Raw genomic sequence first — 23,251 nt, 5'->3', positions numbered from 1 at the left:
ATGTTACTAACCCCGTTACTACCAATGTTACTAACACCGTTACTAACAATGTTACTACCAATGTTACTAACACCGTTACTAACAATGTTACTACCAATGTTACTAACACCGTTACTAAATGTTACTAACACCGTTACTACCAATGTTACTAACACCGTTACTACCAATGTTACTAACACCGTTACTACCAATGTTAATAACACCGTTACTACCAATGTTACTAACACCGTTACTACTAATGTTACTAACACCGTTACTACCAGTGTTACTAACACCGTTACTACCAATGTTACTAACACCGTTACTACCAATGTTACTAACACCGTTACTACCACTGTTACTAACCCCGTTTCTACCAATGTTACTAACACCGTTACTACCAATGTTACTAACACCGTTACTACCAGTGTTACTAACACCGTTACTAACAATGTTACTAATACCGTTAATAACAATGCTACTAACACCGTTACTAGTGTTACTAACACCGTTACTACCAATGTTACTAACAACGTTAATAACAATGTTACTACTGTTACTAACACCGTTACTACCAATGTTACTAACAACGTTAATAACAATGTTACTACTGTTACTAACACCGTTACTACCAATGTTACTAATACACCGTTACTAACAATGTTACTAACACCGTTACTACCAATGTTACTAACAACGTTAATAACAATGTTACTACTGTTACTAACACCGTTACTACCAATGTTACTAATACACCGTTACTACCAATGTTATTAACACCGTTACTACCAATGTTACTAACACCGTTACTACCAATGCTACTAACACACCGTTACTAACACCGTTACTAATAATGTCACTAAAGTATTATGAATAACAATGCCACTACCATCGCTATCACTGTTACTAACACCACTAACGTCACTAACACCACTAACGTTACTAACACCACTAACAACGTTATTAAGACCACTAACGTTAACACCACTAACACCGTCACTAACACTAATAACGTTACCAACACTAACAACGTCACTACCAGCACTAACAACGTTACTATCACTAAGAACGTTACTACCACCACTAATAACGTTCTACCACCACTAACAACGTTGCTAACATTAATAACACCACCAAGAACGTTACTATCACTAACAACGTTACTACCACTAATAACGTTACTAACACCACTAACAACGTTACTAACACTAATAACGGTAATAACACCACTAAGAACGTTACTAACACTAACAACTCCCTCCAAAAAGTCACTGCAAGAATTTCCATGTATTGATCCTATCTCCCTCTCTTTACCCCTCCCTCCCTCCTACCTTCCCTCCCTCCTACCCTCCCTCATACCCTCCCTCCTTCCCTCCCTCCGATGGGGGAGAGGGGAGGGGACAGGGAAGAGGGAGAAGGGGAAGAGGGGAGGGATTGAGAGGAATGGGGGTGGGGGAAGCGGGGGAGGGGGAAGAGGGGGAGGGGAAAGATGGGGAAGGAGGGTGAGGGGGCAGAACATAAATAGTAACAATGGTAAGGTTAGGCTAGATTAAGTTAAATTAGGTCAGGTCAAGTTAAGTTACCGTTTGTAAGTTAACTTTCGTCCAAAATTAAAAATAGTTTTAAAAGTCCGACATTAAAAGTCCGACATTGAAAGTCAGTCATTAAAAGTCCAACATTAAAAGTCCAACATTAAAAGTTCCGCATTAAAAGTCCGACATTAAAAGTCCGACATTAAAAGTCCGACATTAAAAGTCCGACATTAAAAGTCCGACATTAAAAGTCCGACATTAAAAGTCCGACATTAAAAGTCCGACATTAAAAGTCCGACATTAAAAGTCCGACATTAAAAGTCCGACATTAAAAGTCCGACATTAAAAGTCCGACATTAAAAGTCCGACATTAAAAGTCCGACATTAAAAGTCCGACATTAAAAGTCCGACATTAAAAGTCCAACATTAAAAGTCCAACATTAAAAGTCCAACATTAAAAGTCCAACATTAAAAGTCCAACATTAAAAGTCCAACATTAAAAGTCCAACATTAAAAGTCCAACATTAAAAGTCCAACATTAAAAGTCCAACATCAAAAGTCCAACATTAAAAGTCCAACATTAAAAGTCCAACATTAAAAGTCCAACATTAAAAGTCCAACATTAAAAGTCCAACATTAAAAGTCCAACATTAAAAGTCCAACATTAAAAGTCCAACATTAAAAGTCCAACATCAAAAGTCCAACATTAAAAGTGGTTGTGACGAGTGTCACTGGAACAGCGGTGGTGAGGCGGCAGGTGCAGCACTGTAGCAGTGATCTACCTGGCTACAGCAGTGATCTACCTAGCTACAGCAGTGATCTACCTAGCTACAGCAGTGATCTACCTGGCTACAGCAGTGATCTACCTGGCTACAGCAGTGATCTACCTGGCTACAGCAGTGATCTACCTGGCTACAGCAGTGATCTACCTAGCTACAGCAGTGATCTACCTAGCTACAGCAGTGATCTACCTGGCTACAGCAGTGATCTACCTGGCTACAGCAGTGATCTACCTAGCTACAGCAGTGATCTACCTGGCTACAGCAGTGATCTACCTGGCTACAGCAGTGATCTACCTGGCTACAGCAGTGATCTACCTAGCTACAGCAGTGATCTACCTGGCTACAGCAGTGATCTACCTAGCTACAGCAGTGATCTACCTAGCTACAGCAGTGATCTACCTGGCTACAGTAGTGATCTACCTGGCTACAGCAGTGACCTACCTGGCTACAGCAGTGATCTACCTGGCTACAGCAGTGATCTACCTAGCTACAGCAGTGATCTACCTGGCTACAGCAGTGATCTACCTAGCTACAGCAGTGATCTACCTAGCTGAACTCTTCTCCAGGCTGAGGGACTGACCACCTTGTTCCAGACCATGGAGCTGAACTCTTCTCCAGGCTGAGGGACTGACCACCTTGTTCCAGACCATGGAGCTGAACTCTTCTCCAGACTGAGGGACTGACCACCTTGTTCCAGACCATGGTGCTGAACTCTTCTCCAGGCTGAGGGACTGACCACCTTGTTCCAGACCATGGAGCTGAACTCTTCTCCAGGCTGAGGGACTGACCACCTTGTTCCAGACCATGGAGCTGAACTCTTCTCCAGGCTGAGGGACTGACCACCTTGTTCCAGACCATGGAGCTGAACTCTTCCAGGCTGAGGGACTGACCACCTTGTTCCAGACCATGGAACTGAATTCTTCTCCAGGCTGAGGGACTGACCACCTTGTTCCAGACCATGGAACTGAACTCTTCTCCAGGCTGAGGGACTGACCACCTTGTTCCAGACCATGGAGCTGAACTCTTCTCCAGGCTGAGGGACTGGCCACCTTGTTCCAGACCACGGAACTGAACTCTTCTCCAGGCTGAGGGACTGATCACCTTGTTCCAGACCATGGAGCTGAACTCTTCTCCAGGTTGAGGGACTGACAACCTTGTTCCAGACCATGGAGCTGAACTCTTCTCCAGGCTGAGGGACTGACCACCTTGTTTCAGACCATGGAGCTGAACTCTTCTGCAAGCTGAGAGACTGACGACCTCAAATACTTTCCCCCCAAGGTTGATAGACTAATTACATCATCTTCATTTGATTACTACTGCTGTCTTTATACTTGACTGAGGAAGCCTACTTGTAGGTATTTCATACAATTTTCAACATCACGGAATCTTGGTTCAGAGGACATCAACCACAACTTTCTTCACTACCACTAACCCGTCCCTCGGGTATGACCTACTTCCACTGAGGAATTCCGCCTACCAGTGGCCCGTCCCTCAACACCTGACGACAGTATATAAACACCAACTAACCTTGCCTGTGCCTCAGACTCTTTAAGACTACGGTGCTCTTCACACCTCCTCCAAGTCTGACGAACTGATTACCCCTTCTTTTGTATAGAGTTCTACTATCTTCCAGTTATGTCCTGGAATTTGTACTGATAAAGCCACTGGGTGGCGAAACGTCTACAATAGACACACCCAGGAAGGGTGTGTCTATTGTAGACGTTTCGCCAGGAAGAACCACACACCCAGGAAGAACCACTCTAGGCAGGGAGGTGAACCAATTTCACGAACCGTATTTTCGTCCCAGCAACACACCTGCTGTATAGGGGGACAGAGGGAGGGGAAATAATACGAATCCTGTGAATAAAGGCATCGCTTTTCTATTCTCCATTCAATAACACTCTGCTAACCCTTCTCTTCCTGCGTCCGGATAGGGGGAGGATAGACGAGGAAGTGGAATGGTAGATGGGCGATCGAATAGACTAGGATTGCAACACAGAGCGAGAGGATAGATGTTGCATCCCTGAGATTGCAACACAATACCAGTCCCATTACAGTGTTGCTATACTATTCTGTATGGTAGTTACACAGTGGTAACACCAGCAGTGTTGCTACACTATTCTATATGATAGTTACACAGTGGTAACACCAGCAGTGTTGCTACACTATTCTATATGATAGTTACACAGTGGTAACACCGGCAGTGTTGCTACACTATTCTATATGATAGTTACACAGTGGTAACACCGGCAGTGTTGCTACACTATTCTATATGATAGTTACACAGTGGTAACACCAGCAGTGTTGCTACACTATTCTATATGATAGTTAGACAGTGGTAACACCAGCAGTGTGTTGCCACACAGTGAGAATAAAAGCTATGTTTCCCGGCTATGTTCTACCACACAGGATGGGTCACCAACACTGTGTTGATAGTGCCAATGTTGCAACAAACTAAGACTGGAGGGACGTCCCTGGGGCTGGAAAGACGTCCCTGGCATTGGAGAGACGTCCCTGGGGCTGGAGAGACGTGCCTGGGGCTGGAGGGACGTCCCTGGGGCTGGAGAGACGTGCCTGGGGCTGGAAGGACGTCCCTGGGGCTGGAGAGACGTGCCTGGGGCTGGAGGGACGTCCCTGGGGCTGGAGAGACGTGCCTGGGGCTGGAGAGACGTCCCTGGGGCTGGAGGGACGTCCCTGGGGCTGGAGAGACGTGCCTGGGGCTGGAGGGACGTCCCTGGGGCTGGAGAGACGTCCCTGGGGCTGGAAGGACGTCCCTGGGGCTGGAGAGACGTCCCTGGGGCTGGAGGGACGTCCCTGGGGCTGGAGGGACGTCCCTGGGGCTGGAGAGACGTCCCTGGGGCTGGAAGGACGTCCCTATACACTATATACTGGCACAACCAGTGGTGTAGTTAGTGATGAGCATCACCACTGGTGTTGCTACCAGCTGTACACAAGGTGCTGATGGACACGTTGACGGCTGCTGAGGATGACAGTTTTGGTGGCACTCGGGTGACAGCCTCGACAACGCGGCACATCCTCCCCAGGAAGCTGTAGCCTGTGTCACACGTCTTTCCTGAGTAACAAGTGAACTACTCCTGTATCCTGCAACCTTCCTCTGTGAGATCCTGCAACCTTCCTCTGTGTGATCCTGCAACCTTCCTCTGTGTGATCCTGCAACCTTCCTCTGTGTGATCCTGCAACCTTCCTCTGTGTGATCCTGCAACCTTCCTCTGTGTGATCCTGCAACCTTCCTCTGTGTGATCCTGCAACCTTCCTCTGTGTGATCCTGCAACCTTCCTCTGTGATCCTGCAACCTTAGTCTGTGTGATCCTGCAACCTTAGTCTGTGTGATCCTGCAACCTTAGTCTGTGTGATCCTGCAACCTTAGTCTGTGTGATCCTGCAACCTTAGTCTGTGTGATCCTGCAACCTTAGTCTGTGTGATCCTGCAACCTTAGTCTGTGTGATCCTGCAACCTTAGTCTGTGTGATCCTGCAACCTTAGTCTGTGTGATCCTGCAACCTTAGTCTGTGTGATCCTGCAACCTTCCTCTGTGTGATCCTGCAACCTTCCTCTGTGTGATCCTGCAACCTTCCTCTGTGTGATCCTGCAACCTTCCTCTGTGTGATCCTGCAACCTTAGTCTGTGTGATCCTGCAACCTTAGTCTGTGTGATCCTGCAACCTTCCTCTGTGTGATCCTGAAACCTTCCTCTGTGTGATCCTGAAACCTTCCTCTGTGTGATCCTGCAACCTTCCTCTGTGTGATCCTGCAACCTTCCTCTGTGTGATCCTGCAACCTTCCCCTGTGTGATCCTGCAACCTTCCTCTGTGTGATCCTGCAACCTTCCTCTGTGTGATCCTGCAACCTTCCTCTGTGTGATCCTGCAACCTTAGTCTGTGTGATCCTGCAACCTTAGTCTGTGTGATCCTGCAACCTTCCTCTGTGTGATCCTGCAACCTTCCTCTGTGTGATCCTGCAACCTTAGTCTGTGTGATCCTGCAACCTTCCTCTGTGTGATCCTGCAACCTTAGTCTGTGTGATCCTGCAACCTTCCTCTGTGTGATCCTGCAACCTTCCTCTGTGTGATCCTGCAACCTTCCTCTGTGTGATCCTGCAACCTTAGTCTGTGTGATCCTGCAACCTTCCTCTGTGTGATCCTGCAACCTTCCTCTGTGTGATCCTGCAACCTTAGTCTGTGTGATCCTGCAACCTTCCTCTGTGTGATCCTGCAACCTTCCTCTGTGTGATCCTGCAACCTTAGTCTGTGTGATCCTGCAACCTTAGTCTGTGTGATCCTGCAACCTTCCTCTGTGTGATCCTGCAACCTTCCTCTGTGTGATCCTGCAACCTTCCTCTGTGTGATCCTGCAACCTTCCTCTGTGTGATCCTGCAACCTTCCTCTGTGTGATCCTGCAACCTTAGTCTGTGTGATCCTGCAACCTTCCTCTGTGTGATCCTGCAACCTTAGTCTGTGTGATCCTGCAACCTTCCTCTGTGTGATCCTGCAACCTTCCTCTGTGTGATCCTGCAACCTTCCTCTGTGTGATCCTGCAACCTTAGTCTGTGTGATCCTGCAACCTTCCTCTGTGTGATCCTGCAACCTTCCTCTGTGTGATCCTGCAACCTTAGTCTGTGTGATCCTGCAACCTTCCTCTGTGTGATCCTGCAACCTTCCTCTGTGTGATCCTGCAACCTTCCTCTGTGTGATCCTGCAACCTTAGTCTGTGTGATCCTGCAACCTTCCTCTGTGTGATCCTGCAACCTTAGTCTGTGTGATCCTGCAACCTTAGTCTGTGTGATCCTGCAACCTTCCTCTGTGTGATCCTGCAACCTTCCTCTGTGTGATCCTGCAACCTTAGTCTGTGTGATCCTGCAACCTTAGTCTGTGTGATCCTGCAACCTTAGTCTGTGTGATCCTGCAACCTTAGTCTGTGTGATCCTGCAACCTTAATCTGCATGATCCTGCAACCTTCCCCTGCATGATCCTGCAACAATATCTTGCAATTAAAGCAGAAATGTCTGTACTAGTAATTAATCAATCAGACAGTGACATCTAACACTGTCAGAACTATTGTTACAGTGAAGCAGTGCATTCATACACCGCTGACAGCCACAACCAAATACGCTGACGTGTTTGAAGACAGCACTGGCCTGTCTGCACCCTGCCAGGCAGGGTACACCCAGTCAAGCATATCCTTCTGTCCTCTGCACCTTGCCAGGCAGGGTACACCCAGTCAAGCATATCCTTCTGTCCTCTGCACCCTGCCAGGCAGGGTACACCCAGTCAAGCATATCCTTCTGTCCTCTGCACCTTGCCAGGCAGGGTACACCCAGTCAAGCATATCCTTCTGTCCTCTGCACCCTGCCAGGCAGGGTACACCCAGTCAAGCATATCCTTCTGTCCTCTGCACCCTGCCAGGCAGGGTACACCCAGTCAAGCATATCCTTGTCCTCTGCACCTTGCCAGGCAGGGTACACCCAGTCAAGCATATCCTTGTCCTCTGCACCTTGCCAGGCAGGGTAAACCCAGTCAAGCATATCCTTCTGTCCTCTGCACCTTGCCAGGCAGGGTACACCCAGTCAAGCATATCCTTCTGTCCTCTGCACCCTGCCAGGCAGGGTACACCCAGTCAAGCATATCCTTCTGTCCTCTGCACCTTGCCAGGCAGGGTACACCCAGTCAAGCATATCCTTCTGTCCTCTGCACCCTGCCAGGCAGGGTACACCCAGTCAAGCATATCCTTCTGTCCTCTGCACCTTGCCAGGCAGGGTACACCCAGTCAAGCATATCCTTCTGTCCTCTGCACCCTGCCAGGCAGGGTACACCCAGTCAAGCATATCCTTCTGTCCTCTGCACCCTGCCAGGCAGGGTACACCCAGTCAAGCATATCCTTGTCCTCTGCACCTTGCCAGGCAGGGTACACCCAGTCAAGCATATCCTTGTCCTCTGCACCTTGCCAGGCAGGGTACACCCAGTCAAGCATATCCTTGTCCTCTGCACCTTGCCAGGCAGGGTACACCCAGTCAAGCATATCCTTGTCCTCTGCACCTTGCCAGGCAGGGTACACCCAGTCAAGCATATCCTTGTCCTCTGCACCTTGCCAGGCAGGGTACACCCAGTCAAGCATATCCTTGTCCTCTGCACCCTGCCAGGCAGGGTACACCCAGTCAAGCATATCCTTGTCCTCTGCACCTTGCCAGGCAGGGTACACCCAGTCAAGCATATCCTTGTCCTCTGCACCCTGCCAGGCAGGGTACACCCAGTCAAGCATATCCTTGTCCTCTGCACCTTGCCAGGCAGGGTACACCCAGTCAAGCATATCCTTGTCCTCTGCACCTTGCCAGGCAGGGTAAACCCAGTCAAGCATATCCTTGTCCTCTGCACCTTGCCAGGCAGGGTACACCCAGTCAAGCATATCCTTGTCCTCTGCACCTTGCCAGGCAGGGTACACCCAGTCAAGCATATCCTTCTGTCCTCTGCACCTTGCCAGGCAGGGTACACCCAGTCAAGCATATCCTTGTCCTCTGCACCTTGCCAGGCAGGGTACACCCAGTCAAGCATATCCTTCTGTCCTCTGCACCCTGCCAGGCAGGGTACACCCAGTCAAGCATATCCTTCTGTCCTCTGCACCTTGCCAGGCAGGGTACACCCAGTCAAGCATATCCTTCTGTCCTCTGCACCCTGCCAGGCAGGGTACACCCAGTCAAGTATATCCTTTTGTCCTCTGCACCTTGCCAGGCAGGGTACACCCAGTCAAGCATATCCTTCTGTCCTCTGCACCCTGCCAGGCAGGGTACACCCAGTCAAGCATATCCTTGTCCTCTGCACCTTGCCAGGCAGGGTACACCCAGTCAAGCATATCCTTGTCCTCTGCACCCTGCCAGGCAGGGTACACCCAGTCAAGCATATCCTTGTCCTCTGCACCCTGCCAGGCAGGGTACACCCAGTCAAGCATATCCTTGTCCTCTGCACCCTGCCAGGCAGGGTACACCCAGTCAAGCATATCCTTGTCCTCTGCACCTTGCCAGGCAGGGTACACTCAGTCAAGCATATCCTTGTCCTCTGCACCCTGCCAGGCAGGGTACACCCAGTCAAGCATATCCTTGTCCTCTGCACCCTGCCAGGCAGGGTACACCCAGTCAAGCATATCCTTGTCCTCTGCACCCTGCCAGGCAGGGTACACTCAGTCAAGCATATCCTTGTCCTCTGCACCTTGCCAGGCAGGGTACACCCAGTCAAGCATATCCTTGTCCTCTGCACCCTGCCAGGCAGGGTACACCCAGTCAAGCATATCCTTGTCCTCTGTCAAACTGACAGAAACTGTGGAGGTCAAGATTTTAAACTAGCAAGGTGACAGCCTGTCACACTCACCTTGACAGAAGGAAGTGACAGCCCTCTGTCTGCAAATACTGACAGGGTGATATTCCATTATATATCCTGGGATATTTACCAGTTTAATCTGGGATAATAACGATGGTCTACAAGAAACAGTGAGAGACAAAGGTGGAAATAAATGGTATAAAATACTGACACAGTGGTAATATAAACACATATGGAGTATAATGTGATCCTTTATTGACTACGTTTCGCCCACACAGTGGGCGAAAGTCACGAACAGATCTACCTGGGGTGGAAGGTACTGACTATAAATACTCACGTACCTTCCACCCCAGGTACATCTGTGACTTTCGCCCACTATATGGGCGAAACGTTGTCAATAAAGGATCACATTATACTCATATGTGTTTATATTACCAAGAGACAATGGTACATCTTACTTAATCAACGGAATTAAAGGTACTTAAAGTCAGTACCTGACCAGCCAGGCTGTGGTCCTACTGTGGTTTGCATGAGGCCAGCAGTAACAACTTGGTTGATCTGTCCCTGATCCACCAAGGTCGTGGACCGTGCTGCGGGGTACCTGACACCCGGAACACCCTACAGGTATAGATATCTTGGAGTATACCTGGAGAGGGTTTTGGGGGGGTCAACGCCCCCGCGGCCCGGTCTGTGACCAAGGTCCATGATGGATCAGGGTCTGATCAACCAGGCTGTTATTGCTGGCCGCACGCAACCCGACGTTCAAACCACAGCCCGGTTGGTCAGGTACTGACTTTAGGTGCCTGTCCAGTGCCTTCTTGAAGACAGCCAGGGGTCTTGAAGACAGCCAGGGGTCTTGAAGACAGCCAGGGGTCTTGAAGACAGCCAGGGGTCTTGAAGACAGCCAGGGGTCTTGAAGACAGCCACGGGTCTTGAAGACAGCCACGGGTCTTGAAGACAACCAGGGGTCTTGAAGACAGCCACGGGTCTTGAAGACAGCCAGGGGTCTTGAAGACAGCCAGGGGTCTTGAAGACAGCCAGGGGTCTTGAAGACAGCCAGGGGTCTTGAAGACAGCCAGGGGTCTTGAAGACAACCAGGGGTCTTGAAGACAGCCACGGGTCTTGAAGACAACCAGGGGTCTTGAAGACAACCAGGGGTCTTGAAGACAACCAGGGGTCTTGAAGACAACCAGGGGTCTTGAAGACAACCAGGGGTCTTGAAGACAACCAGGGGTCTTGAAGACAGCCAGGGGTCTTGAAGACAGCCAGGGGTCTTGAAGACAACCAGGGGTCTTGAAGACAGCCACGGGTCTTGAAGACAACCAGGGGTCTTGAAGACAACCAGGGGTCTTGAAGACAACCAGGGGTCTTGAAGACAACCAGGGGTCTTGAAGACAATCAGGGGTCTTGAAGACAACCAGGGGTCTTGAAGACAACCAGGGGTCTTGAACACAACCAGTTGTCTATTGGTAATCCCCCTTATGTATGCTGGGACACAGTTGAACAGTCTTGGACCCCTGACAGTTCAACATTGACCTGTCGATGTTAATTACCTAAAATACTGACAAGGGTGTCTGGGTGTCGACCCAACGACCAGACTGCTGTTAGGTACACTGAAAAGTCTTATGTGGATACCTTCCACATGTCCAACAGATACCATTACCACTACCAGCTAGACTGATCCACACTGATATCACCGTGGGACAAGAGAGTACAGGAGACAACCTATCTAGCCATCACACAAGTGTGTTGGCACACCTGCCCACTAGACTTACCTGGGTATAAATCAATATATCCCCTGGAGGGTGAAGACGGGAGGGAATAAACGAGCGCCACTCCCTTGGAAGAAACTCCAAGATGTTCACAACAATGGATCACAGTGTCACGATACTAATGGACCAGAAACTATAACCCCAGTAACTCACAGACTACTCCAGATTGACACTTGGTATCAACCCACCAAGATTGTTTGAAATGCCACAAACACCCATCGATTCCTAATTTAAATTGTTGGTAAACAGAGACTCAAGACGTCTGTGTTGTTCAGAAGTTAACTGTTCACTCGTGATGCTGGTCCAACTGCTGGCCAATATCCCAGTATCGTGTTGGTGATAACAGTGATAAGATGTGATAACACGACGACCAGAGACGTACATGATTGATGCTTACGTCTGCCTCCAGTGTTCCAGGACCTGCCTCCAGTGTGCCAGGACCTGCCTCCAGTGTGCCAGGACCTGCCTCCAGTGTACCAGGACCTGCCTCCAGTGTACCAGGACCTGCCTCCAGTGTACCAGTCTGCCTCCAGTGTACCAGGACCTGCCTCCAGTGTGCCAGGACCTGCCTCCAGTGTACCAGGACCTGCCTCCAGTGTACCAGGACCTGCCTCCAGTGTACCAGGACCTGCCTCCAGTGTGCCAGGACCTGCCTCCAGTGTGCCAGGACCTGCCTCCAGTGTGCCAGGACCTGCCTCCAGTGTACCAGGACCTGCCTCCAGTGTACCAGGACCTGCCTCCAGTGTACCAGGACCTGCCTCCAGTGTACCAGGACCTGCCTCCAGTGTTCCAGGACCTGCCTCCAGTGTTCCAGGACCTGCCTCCAGTGTACCAGGACCTGCCTCCAGTGTTCCAGGACCTGCCTCCAGTGTTCCAGGACCTGCCTCCAGTGTACCAGGACCTGCCTCCAGTGTACCAGTCTGCCTCCAGTGTACCAGTCTGCCTCCAGTGTACCAGTCTGCCTCCAGTGTACCAGTCTGCCTCCAGTGTACCAGTTCCTGACTCCAGTACACCAGTCTCCCTCCAGTGTACCAGGACCTGACTTCAGTACACCAGCCTGCCTCCAGTGTACCAGGACCTGACTCCAGTACACCAGTCTGCCTCCAGTGTACCAGACCCTGCCTCCAGTACACCAGTCTGCCTCCAGTGTACCAGGACCTGACTCCAGTACACCAGTCTGCCTCCAGTGTACCAGGACCTGACTCCAGTACACCAGTCTGCCTCCAGTGTACCAGACCCTGCCTCCAGTACACCAGTCTGCCTCCAGTGTACCAGTTCCTGACTCCAGTACACCAGTCTCCCTCCAGTGTACCAGGACCTGACTCCAGTACACCAGCCTGCCTCCAGTGTACCAGGACCTGACTCCAGTACACCAGCCTGCCTCCAGTGTACCAGTCTGCCTCCAGTGTACCAGTCTGCCTCCAGTGTACCAGGACCTGACTCCAGTACACCAGTCTGCCTCCAGTGTACCAGACCCTGCCTCCAGTACACCAGTCTGCCTCCAGTGTACCAGGACCTGACTCCAGTACACCAGTCTGCCTCCAGTGTACCAGGACCTGACTCCAGTAAACCAGTCTGCCTCCAGTGTACCAGACCCTGCCTCCAGTACACCAGTCTGCCTCCAGTGTACCAGGACCTGACTCCAGTACACCAGTCTGCCTCCAGTGTACCAGGACCTGACTCCAGTACACCAGTCTGCCTCCAGTGTACCAGACCCTGCCTCCAGTACACCAGTCTGCCTCCAGTGTACCAGGACCTGACTCCAGTACACCAGTCTGCCTCCAGTGTACCAGACCCTGCCTCCAGTACACCAGTCTGCCTCCAGTGTACCAGGACCTGACTCCAGTACACCAGTCTGCCTCCAGTGTACCAGACCGTGCCTCCAGTACACCAGTCTGCCTCCAGTGTACCAGACCCTGCCTCCAGTACACCAGTCTGCCTCCAGTGTACCAGGACCTGACTCCAGTACACCAGTCTGCCTCCAGTGTACCAGGACCTGACTCCAGTACACCAGTCTGCCTCCAGTGTACCAGACCCTGCCTCCAGTACACCAGTCTGCCTCCAGTGTACCAGGACCTGACTCCAGTACACCAGTCTGCCTCCAGTGTACCAGACCCTGACTCCAGTACACCAGTCTGCCTCCAGTGTACCACACCCTGCCTCCAGTACACCAGTCTGCCTCCAGTGTACCAGGACCTGACTCCAGCACACCAGTCTGCCTCCAGTGTACCAGGACCTGACTCCAGTACACCAGTCTGCCTCCAGTGTACCAGGACCTGACTCCAGTACACCAGTCTGCCTCCAGTGTACCAGACCCTGCCTCCAGTATACCAGTCTGCCTCCAGTGTACCAGGACCTGACTCCAGTACACCAGTCTGCCTCCAGTGTACCAAGACCTGACTCCAGTACACCAGTCTGCCTCCAGTGTACCAGGACCTGACTCCAGTACACCAGTCTGCCTCCAGTGTACCAGGACCTGACTCCAGTACACCAGTCTGCCTCCAGTGTACCAGGACCTGACTCCAGTACACCAGTCTGCCTCCAGTGTACCAGACCCTGCCTCCAGTATACCAGTCTGCCTCCAGTGTACCAGGACCTGACTCCAGTACACCAGTCTGCCTCCAGTGTACCAAGACCTGACTCCAGTACACCAGTCTGCCTCCAGTGTACCAGGACCTGACTCCAGTACACCAGTCTGCCTCCAGTGTACCAGACCCTGACTCCAGTACACCAGTCTGCCTCCAGTGTACCAGGACCTGACTCCAGTACACCAGTCTTCCTCCAGTGTACCAGGACCTGACTCCAGTACACCAGTCTGCCTCCAGTGTACCAGGACCTGACTGCAGTACAAAAGTCAACTCATAACTAACTTCATTACTCACAAACCTTGGTATCAGTGTATACCGAGCTCAATATACCATAGCAAATTGTCCAGGCTGAGAGAGTCCAGGAAGGTGTGCCTTTGTCACGGCCATGTCACATCTGTACCGTATTGTATACCAGAGTACATGATAGTACACCAGAGTACATGACAGTACACCAGAGTACATGACAGTACACCAGAGTACATGACAGTACACCAGAGTACATGACAGTACACCAGAGTACATGACAGTACACCAGTGTACATGACAGTACACCAGAGTACATGACAGTACACCAGTGTACATGACAGTACACCAGAGTACATGACAGTACACCAGAGTACATGACAGTACACCAGAGTACATGACAGTACACCAGAGTACATGACAGTACACCAGTGTACATGACAGTACACCAGTGTACATGACAGTACACCAGAGTACATGACAGTACACCAGAGTACATGACAGTACACCAGAGTACATGACAGTACACCAGAGTTCATGACAGTACACCAGTGTACATGACAGTACACCAGTGTACATGACAGTACACCAGAGTACATGACAGTACACCAGAGTACATGACAGTACACCAGAGTACATGACAGTACACCAGTGTACATGACAGTACACCAGAGTACATGACAGTACACCAGAGTACATGACAGTACACCAGTGTACATGACAGTACACCAGTGTACATGACAGTACACCAGAGTACATGACAGTACACCAGAGTACATGACAGTACACCAGAGTACATGACAGTACACCAGTGTACATGACAGTACACCAGAGTACATGACAGTACACCAGAGTTCATGACAGTACACCAGTGTACATGACAGTACACCAGTGTACATGACAGTACACCAGTGTACATGACAGTACACCAGAGTACATGACAGTATACCAGAGTACATGACAGTACACCAGTGTACATGACAGTACACCAGAGTACATGACAGTACACCAGTGTACATGACAGTACACCAGAGTACATGACAGTACACCAGAGTACATGACAGTACACCAGAGTACATGACAGTACACCAGAGTACATGACAGTACACCAGAGTACATGACAGTACACCAGAGTCTATTGACTAGACCAGCCAGGTGAACAGACCAGGCGGGTGACTAGACCAGCCAGATGACCAGACCAGCCAGGTGACTAGACCAACCAGGTAACTAGACCAGTGAGGCGACCAGACCAGCCAGGTGACCAGACCAGCCAGGTGACCAGACCAGCCAGGTGACCAGACCAGCCAGGTGACCAGACCAGCCAGGTGACTAGACCAGCCAGGTAACTAGACCAGTGAGGTGACCAGACCAGCCAGGTGACCAGACCAGTCAGGTGACTAGACCAACCAGGTAACTAGACCAACCAGGTAACTAGACCAGTGAGGTGACCAGACCAGCCAGGTGACCAGACCAGCCAGGTGACTAGACCAGCCAGGTGACTAGACCAGTGAGGTGACCAGACCAGCAAGGTGACCAGACCAGCCATTTGACCAGAGCAGCCAGGTGACTAGACCAACCAGGTAACTAGACCAGTGAGGTGACCAGACCAGCCAGGTGACTAGACCAACCAGGTGACCATACCAGCCAGGTGACTAGACCAACCAGGTGACCAGACCAGCCAGGTGACCAGAGCAGCCAGGCGACCAGACCAGCCAGGCGACCAGACCAGCAAGGTGACCAGACCAGCCAGGTGACCAGACCAGCCAGGCGACCAGACCAGCAAGGTGACCAGATCAGCCAGGTGACCAGACCAGCAAGGTGACCAGACCATCAGAGATATAACTACAGCTCCAGGTCTCTCCTTATTCTCCTCATTCCGATTTAACAGTGGCTGACAGAGCCCTGCGTAACAAAACTGGCCAACAGGTCCTTGTTATCAGTAATAACAAGATAACCGAGGTAAATAACCCACTTAGTGCCTGAGAGATAACTAATCTTGGTTATACCAGAAGGTAATCTTAACTCAAGGTATATTAGGCCTAAATAAATGGAAAAAATAACAGCCGTTGGTAACACAGAGGAGCCGTGACTCGACCCTTGCAACCATAAATAGGTGAGTACACACACTGTTACAGCCAGGGTATTGTTACAGCCAGGGTGTTACAGCCAGGGTGTTACAGCCAGGGTATTCTTACAGCCAGGGTACTGTTACAGCCAGGGTATTGTTACAGCCAGGGTATTGTTACAGCCAGGTTACTGTTACAGCCAGGTTACTGTTACAGCCAGGTTACTGTTACAGCCAGGGTACTGTTACAGCCAGGATATTGTTACAGCCAGGGTACTGTTACAGCCAGGGTATTGTTACAGCCAGGATATTGTTGCAGCCAGGGTACTGTTACAGCCAGGGTGTTACAGCCAGTGTGTTGTTACAGCAGGGTACTGTTACAACCAGGGTATTGTTACAGCGAGGATACTGTTACAGCCAGGGTACTGTTGCAGCCAGGGTACTGTTACAGCCAGGGTACTGTTACAGCCAGGGTACTGTTACAGCCAGGATACTGTTACAGCCAGGATACTGTTACAGCCAGGGTACTGTTACAGCCAGGGTGTTACAGCCAGGGTACTGTTACAGCCAGGGTACTGTTACAGCCAGGGTACTGTTACAGCCAGGGTACTGTTACAGCCAGAGTACTGTTACAGCCAGGGTAGTGTTACAGCCAGGGTACTGTTACAGCCAGAGTACTGTTACAGCCAGGGTAGTGTTACAGCCAGGGTACTGTTACAGCCAGAGTACTGTTACAGCCAGGGAACTGTTACAGCCAGGGTATTGTTACAGCCAGGGTATTGTTACAGCCAGGGTACTGTTACAGCCAGGGTACTGTTACAGCCAGGGTACTGTTACAGCCAGGGTACTGTTACAGCCAGGGTACTGTTACAGCCAGGGTACTGTTACAGCCAGGGTGTTACAGCCAGGATATTGTTACAGCCAGGGTACTGTTACAGCCAGGGTACTGTTACAGCCAGAGTACTGTTACAGCCAGGGTACTGTTACAGCCAGGGTACTGTTACAGCCAGAGTACTGTTACAGCCAGGGTACTGTTACAGCCAGAGTACTGTTACAGCCAGGGTACTGTTACAGCCAGGGTACTGTTACAGCCAGGGTGTTAAGGCCAGGATATTGTTACAGCCAGGGTACTGTTACAGCCAGGGTACTGTTACAGCCAGGGTACTGTTACAGCCAGGGTACTGTTACAGCCAGGGTACTGTTACAGCCAGGGTACTGTTACAGCCAGGGTACTGTTACAGCCAGGGTACTGTTACAGCCAGAGTACTGTTACAGCCAGAGTACTGTTACAGCAAGAGTACTGTTACAGCCAGGGCACTGTTACAGCCAGGGTACTGTTACAGAAAGGGTACTGTTACAGCCAGGGTACTGTTACAGCCAGGGTACTGTTACAGCCAGGGTACTGTTACAGCCAGGGTATTGTTACAGCTAGGGTACTGTTACAGCCAGGGTACTGTTACAGCCAGAGTACTGTTACAGCTAGGGTGTTACAGCCAGGGTATTTTTACAGCCAGGGTACTGTTACAGCCAGGGTATTGTTACATCCAGGATATTGTTACAGCCAGGGTACTGTTACAGCCAGGGCATTGTTACAGCCAGGATATTGTTGCAGCCAGGGTACTGTTACAGCCAGGGCACTGTTACAGCCAGGGTACTGTTACAGCCAGGGTGTTACAGCCAGTGTGTTGTTACAGCAGGGTACTGTTACAGCCAGGGTATTGTTACAGCCAGGGTACTGTTACAGCCAGGGTACTGTTGCAGCCAGGGTACTGTTGCAGCCAGGGTACTGTTACAGCCAGGGTACTGTTACAGCCAGGGTGTTGTTACAGCCAGGGTATTACAGCCAGGGTATTGTTACAGCCAGGACACATACCCACTCCCCCTAACAAAGGGTAGGGGGTGAGCAAAGGGAGGGTGAAAGGTCTCTCTCAGTCAACAACGAACACCTTGTTACACCTTTGTAACAAAGGTACCCGACACTGACTCTGAGGTATGTGATACTGGCAACACTGGTATCACTCTCACAACACTGGTATCACTCACACAACACTGGTATCACTCACACGACACTGGTGTCACTCACACAACACTGGTGTCACTCACACAACACTGGTGTCACTCACACAACACTGGTATCACTCACACAACACTGGTATCACTCACACAACACTGGTATCACTCACACAACACTGGTATCACTCACACAACACTGGTATCACTCTCACAACACTGGTATCACTCACACAACACTGGTATCACTCACACAACACTGGTGCCACTCACACAACACTGGTATCACTCTCACAACACTGGTATCACTCACACAACACTGGTATCACTCTCACAACACTGGTATCACTCACACAACACTGGTATCACTCACACAACACTGGTATCACACACACAACACTGGTGTCACTCACACAACACTGGTATCACTCACACAACACTGGTGTCACTCACACAACACTGGTGTCACTCACACAACACTGGTATCACTCACACAACACTGGTATCACACACACAACACTGGTATCACTCACACAACACTGGTATCACTCACACAACACTGGTATCACTCACACAACACTGGTATCACTCACACAACACTGGTATCACACACACAACACTGGTGTCACTCACACAACACTGGTGTCACTCACACAACACTGGTATCACTCACACAACACTGGTATCACACACACAACACTGGTATCACTCACTCAACACTGGTATCACTCACACAACACTGGTATCACTCACACAACACTGGTATCACTCACACAACACTGGTATCACTCACACAACACTGGTATCACTCACACAACACTGGTATCACTCACACAACACTGGTATCACTCACACAACACTGGTATCACTCACACAACACTGGTATCACACACACAACACTGGTATCACTCACACAACACTGGTATCACTCACACAACACTGGTATCACACACACAACACTGGTATCACTCACACAACACTGGTATCACTCACACAACACTGGTATCACACACACAACACTGGTATCACTCACACAACACTGGTATCACTCACACAACACTGGTATCACTCACACAACACTGGTATCACTCACACAACACTGGTGTCACTCACACAACACTGGTGTCACTCACACAACACTGGTGTCACTCACACAACACTGGTGTCACTCACACAACACTGGTATCACTCACACAACACTGGTGTCACTCACACAACACTGGTATCACTCACACAACACTGGTGTCACTCACACAACACTGGTGTCACTCACACAACACTGGTGTCACTCACACAACACTGGTATCACTCACACAACACTGGTATCACTCACACAACACTGGTATCACTCACACAACACTGGTGTCACTCACACAACACTGGTATCACTCACACAACACTGGTATCACTCACACAACACTGGTGTCACTCACACAACACTGGTGTCACTCACACAACACTGGTGTCACTCACACAACACTGGTATCACACACACAACACTGGTATCACTCACACAACACTGGTGTCACTCACACAACACTGGTATCACTCACACAACACTGGTGTCACTCACACAACACTGGTATCACACACACAACACTGGTATCACTCACACAACACTGGTATCACTCACACAACACTGGTGTCACTCACACAACACTGGTATCACTCACACAACACTGGTATCACACACACAACACTGGTATCACTCACACAACACTGGTGTCACTCACACAACACTGGTATCACTCACACAACACTGGTATCACACACACGACACTGGTATCACTCACACGACACTGGTGTCACTCACACGACACTGGTGTCACTCACACAACACTGGTGTCACTCACACAACACTGGTGTCACTCACACAACACTGGTATCACTCACACAACACTGGTGTCACTCACACAACACTGGTATCACTCACACAACACTGGTATCACTCACACAACACTGGTGTCACTCACACAACACTGGTGTCACTCACACAACACTGGTATCACTCACACAACACTGGTATCACTCACACAACACTGGTGTCACTCACACAACACTGGTGTCACTCACACAACACTGGTGTCACTCACACAACACTGGTGTCACTCACACAACACTGGTATCACTCACACAACACTGGTGTCACTCACACAACACTGGTATCACTCACACAACACTGGTATCACTCACACAACACTGGTATCACTCACACAACACTGGTGTCACTCACACAACACTGGTATCACTCACACAACACTGGTATCACTCACACAACACTGGTATCACTCACACAACACTGGTGTCACTCACACAACACTGGTATCACTCACACAACACTGGTGTCACTCACACAACACTGGTATCACTCACACAACACTGGTATCACTCACACAACACTGGTATCACTCACACAACACTGGTGTCACTCACACAACACTGGTATCACTCACACAACACTGGTATCACTCACACAACACTGGTGTCACTCACACAACACTGGTGTCACTCACACAACACTGGTATCACTCACACAACACTGGTATCACTCACACAACACTGGTATCACTCACACAACACTGGTGTCACTCACACAACACTGGTATCACTCACACAACACTGGTATCACTCACACAACACTGGTGTCACTCACACAACACTGGTATCACTCACACAACACTGGTATCACTCACACAACACTGGTATCACTCACACAACACTGGTATCACTCACACAACACTGGTGTCACTCACACAACACTGGTATCACTCACACAACACTGGTATCACTCACACAACACTGGTGTCACTCACACAACACTGGTATCACTCACACAACACTGGTGTCACTCACACAACACTGGTATCACTCACACAACACTGGTATCACTCACACAACACTGGTATCACTCACACAACACTGGTATCACTCACACAACACTGGTGTCACTCACACAACACTGGTATCACTCACACAACACTGGTATCACTCACACAACACTGGTGTCACTCACACAACACTGGTATCACTCACACAACACTGGTATCACTCACACAACACTGGTATCACTCACACAACACTGGTATCACTCACACAACACTGGTATCACTCACACAACACTGGTATCACTCACACAACACTGGTGTCACTCACACAACACTGGTATCACTCACACAACACTGGTATCACTCACACAACACTGGTATAACTCACACAACACTGGTATCACTCACACAACACTGGTATCACTCACACAACACTGGTATCACTCACACAACACTGGTGTCACTCACACAACACTGGTATCACTCACACAACACTGGTATCACTCACACAACACTGGTATCACACACACAACACTGGTATCACTCACACAACACTGGTATCACTCACACAACACTGGTATCACTCACACAACACTGGTATCACTCACACAACACTGGTATCACTCACACAACACTGGTGTCACTCACACAACACTGGTATCACTCACACAACACTGGTATCACTCACACAACACTGGTATCACTCACACAACACTGGTATCACTCACACAACACTGGTGTCACTCACACAACACTGGTATCACTCACACAACACTGGTATCACTCACACAACACTGGTGTCACTCACACAACACTGGTATCACTCACACAACACTGGTGTCACTCACACAACACTGGTATCACTCACACAACACTGGTATCACTCACACAACACTGGTATCACTCACACAACACTGGTATCACTCACACAACACTGGTGTCACTCACACAACACTGGTATCACTCACACAACACTGGTATCACTCACACAACACTGGTATAACTCACACAACACTGGTATCACTCACACAACACTGGTATCACTCACACAACACTGGTATCACTCACACAACACTGGTGTCACTCACACAACACTGGTATCACTCACACAACACTGGTATCACTCACACAACACTGGTATCACACACACAACACTGGTATCACTCACACAACACTGGTATCACTCACACAACACTGGTATCACTAACACAACACTGGTATCACTCACACAACACTGGTATCACTCACACAACACTGGTATCACTCACACAACACTGGTATCACTCACACAACACTGGTATCACTCACACAACACTGGTATCACACACACAACACTGGTATCACTCACACAACACTGGTATCACTCACACAACACTGGTATCACTCACACAACACTGGTATCACTCACACAACACTGGTATCACTCACACAACACTGGTATCACTCACACAACACTGGTATTACTCACACAACACTGGTATCACTCACACAACACTGGTATTACTCACACAACACTGGTATTACTCACAAAACACTGGTATCACTCACACAACACTGGTATCACTCACACAACACTGGTGTCACTCACACAACACTGGTATCACTCACACAACACTGGTATCACTCATACAACACTGGTATCACTCACACAACACTGGTATCACTCACACAACACTGGTATCACTCACACAACACTGGTATCACTCACACAACACTGGTATCACTCATACAACACTGGTATCACTCACACAACACTGGTATTACTCACAAAACACTGGTATCACTCACACAACACTGGTATCACTCACACAACACTGGTGTCACTCACACAACACTGGTGTCACTCACACAACACTGGTATCACTCATACAACACTGGTATCACTCACACAACACTGGTATCACTCATACAACACTGGTATCACTCACACAACACTGGTATCACTCACACAACACTGGTATCACTCATACAACACTGGTATCACTCACACAACAGTGGTATCACTCATACAACACTGGTATCACTCACACAACACTGGTATCACTCATACAACACTGGTATCACTCACACAACACTGGTATCACTCATACAACACTGGTATCACTCACACAACACTGGTATCACTCATACAAC

At 49.6% G+C, this 23,251-nt stretch overlaps 1 protein-coding gene across 6 annotated transcripts in view; it reads right to left on the bottom strand.

The window, feature by feature from the left end:
- FucTA (glycoprotein 3-alpha-L-fucosyltransferase A) overlaps positions 1–23,251 on the bottom strand; it is a 283,837-nt gene that overhangs the window by 160,069 nt on the left and 100,517 nt on the right. The window contains exon 1 of one of the 6 annotated variants that reach the window (XM_070079555.1): positions 11,391–11,689. The exons of the other annotated variants lie outside the window; for them this stretch is intronic. The gene's annotated coding sequence lies outside the window, so the exon portion shown is untranslated. Of the gene's footprint in view, positions 1–11,390; positions 11,690–23,251 lie in introns of those variants that run through there. 6 annotated transcript variants of the gene reach the window in all.

Source organism: Cherax quadricarinatus, chromosome 100 (genome assembly GCF_038502225.1).
Source record: "Cherax quadricarinatus isolate ZL_2023a chromosome 100, ASM3850222v1, whole genome shotgun sequence".
Taxonomy (NCBI): Eukaryota; Metazoa; Arthropoda; class Malacostraca; order Decapoda; family Parastacidae; genus Cherax; species Cherax quadricarinatus.
The sequence above is the reverse complement of the archived record's forward strand: the minus strand, read 5'-3'. Positions and strand labels throughout refer to the sequence as shown.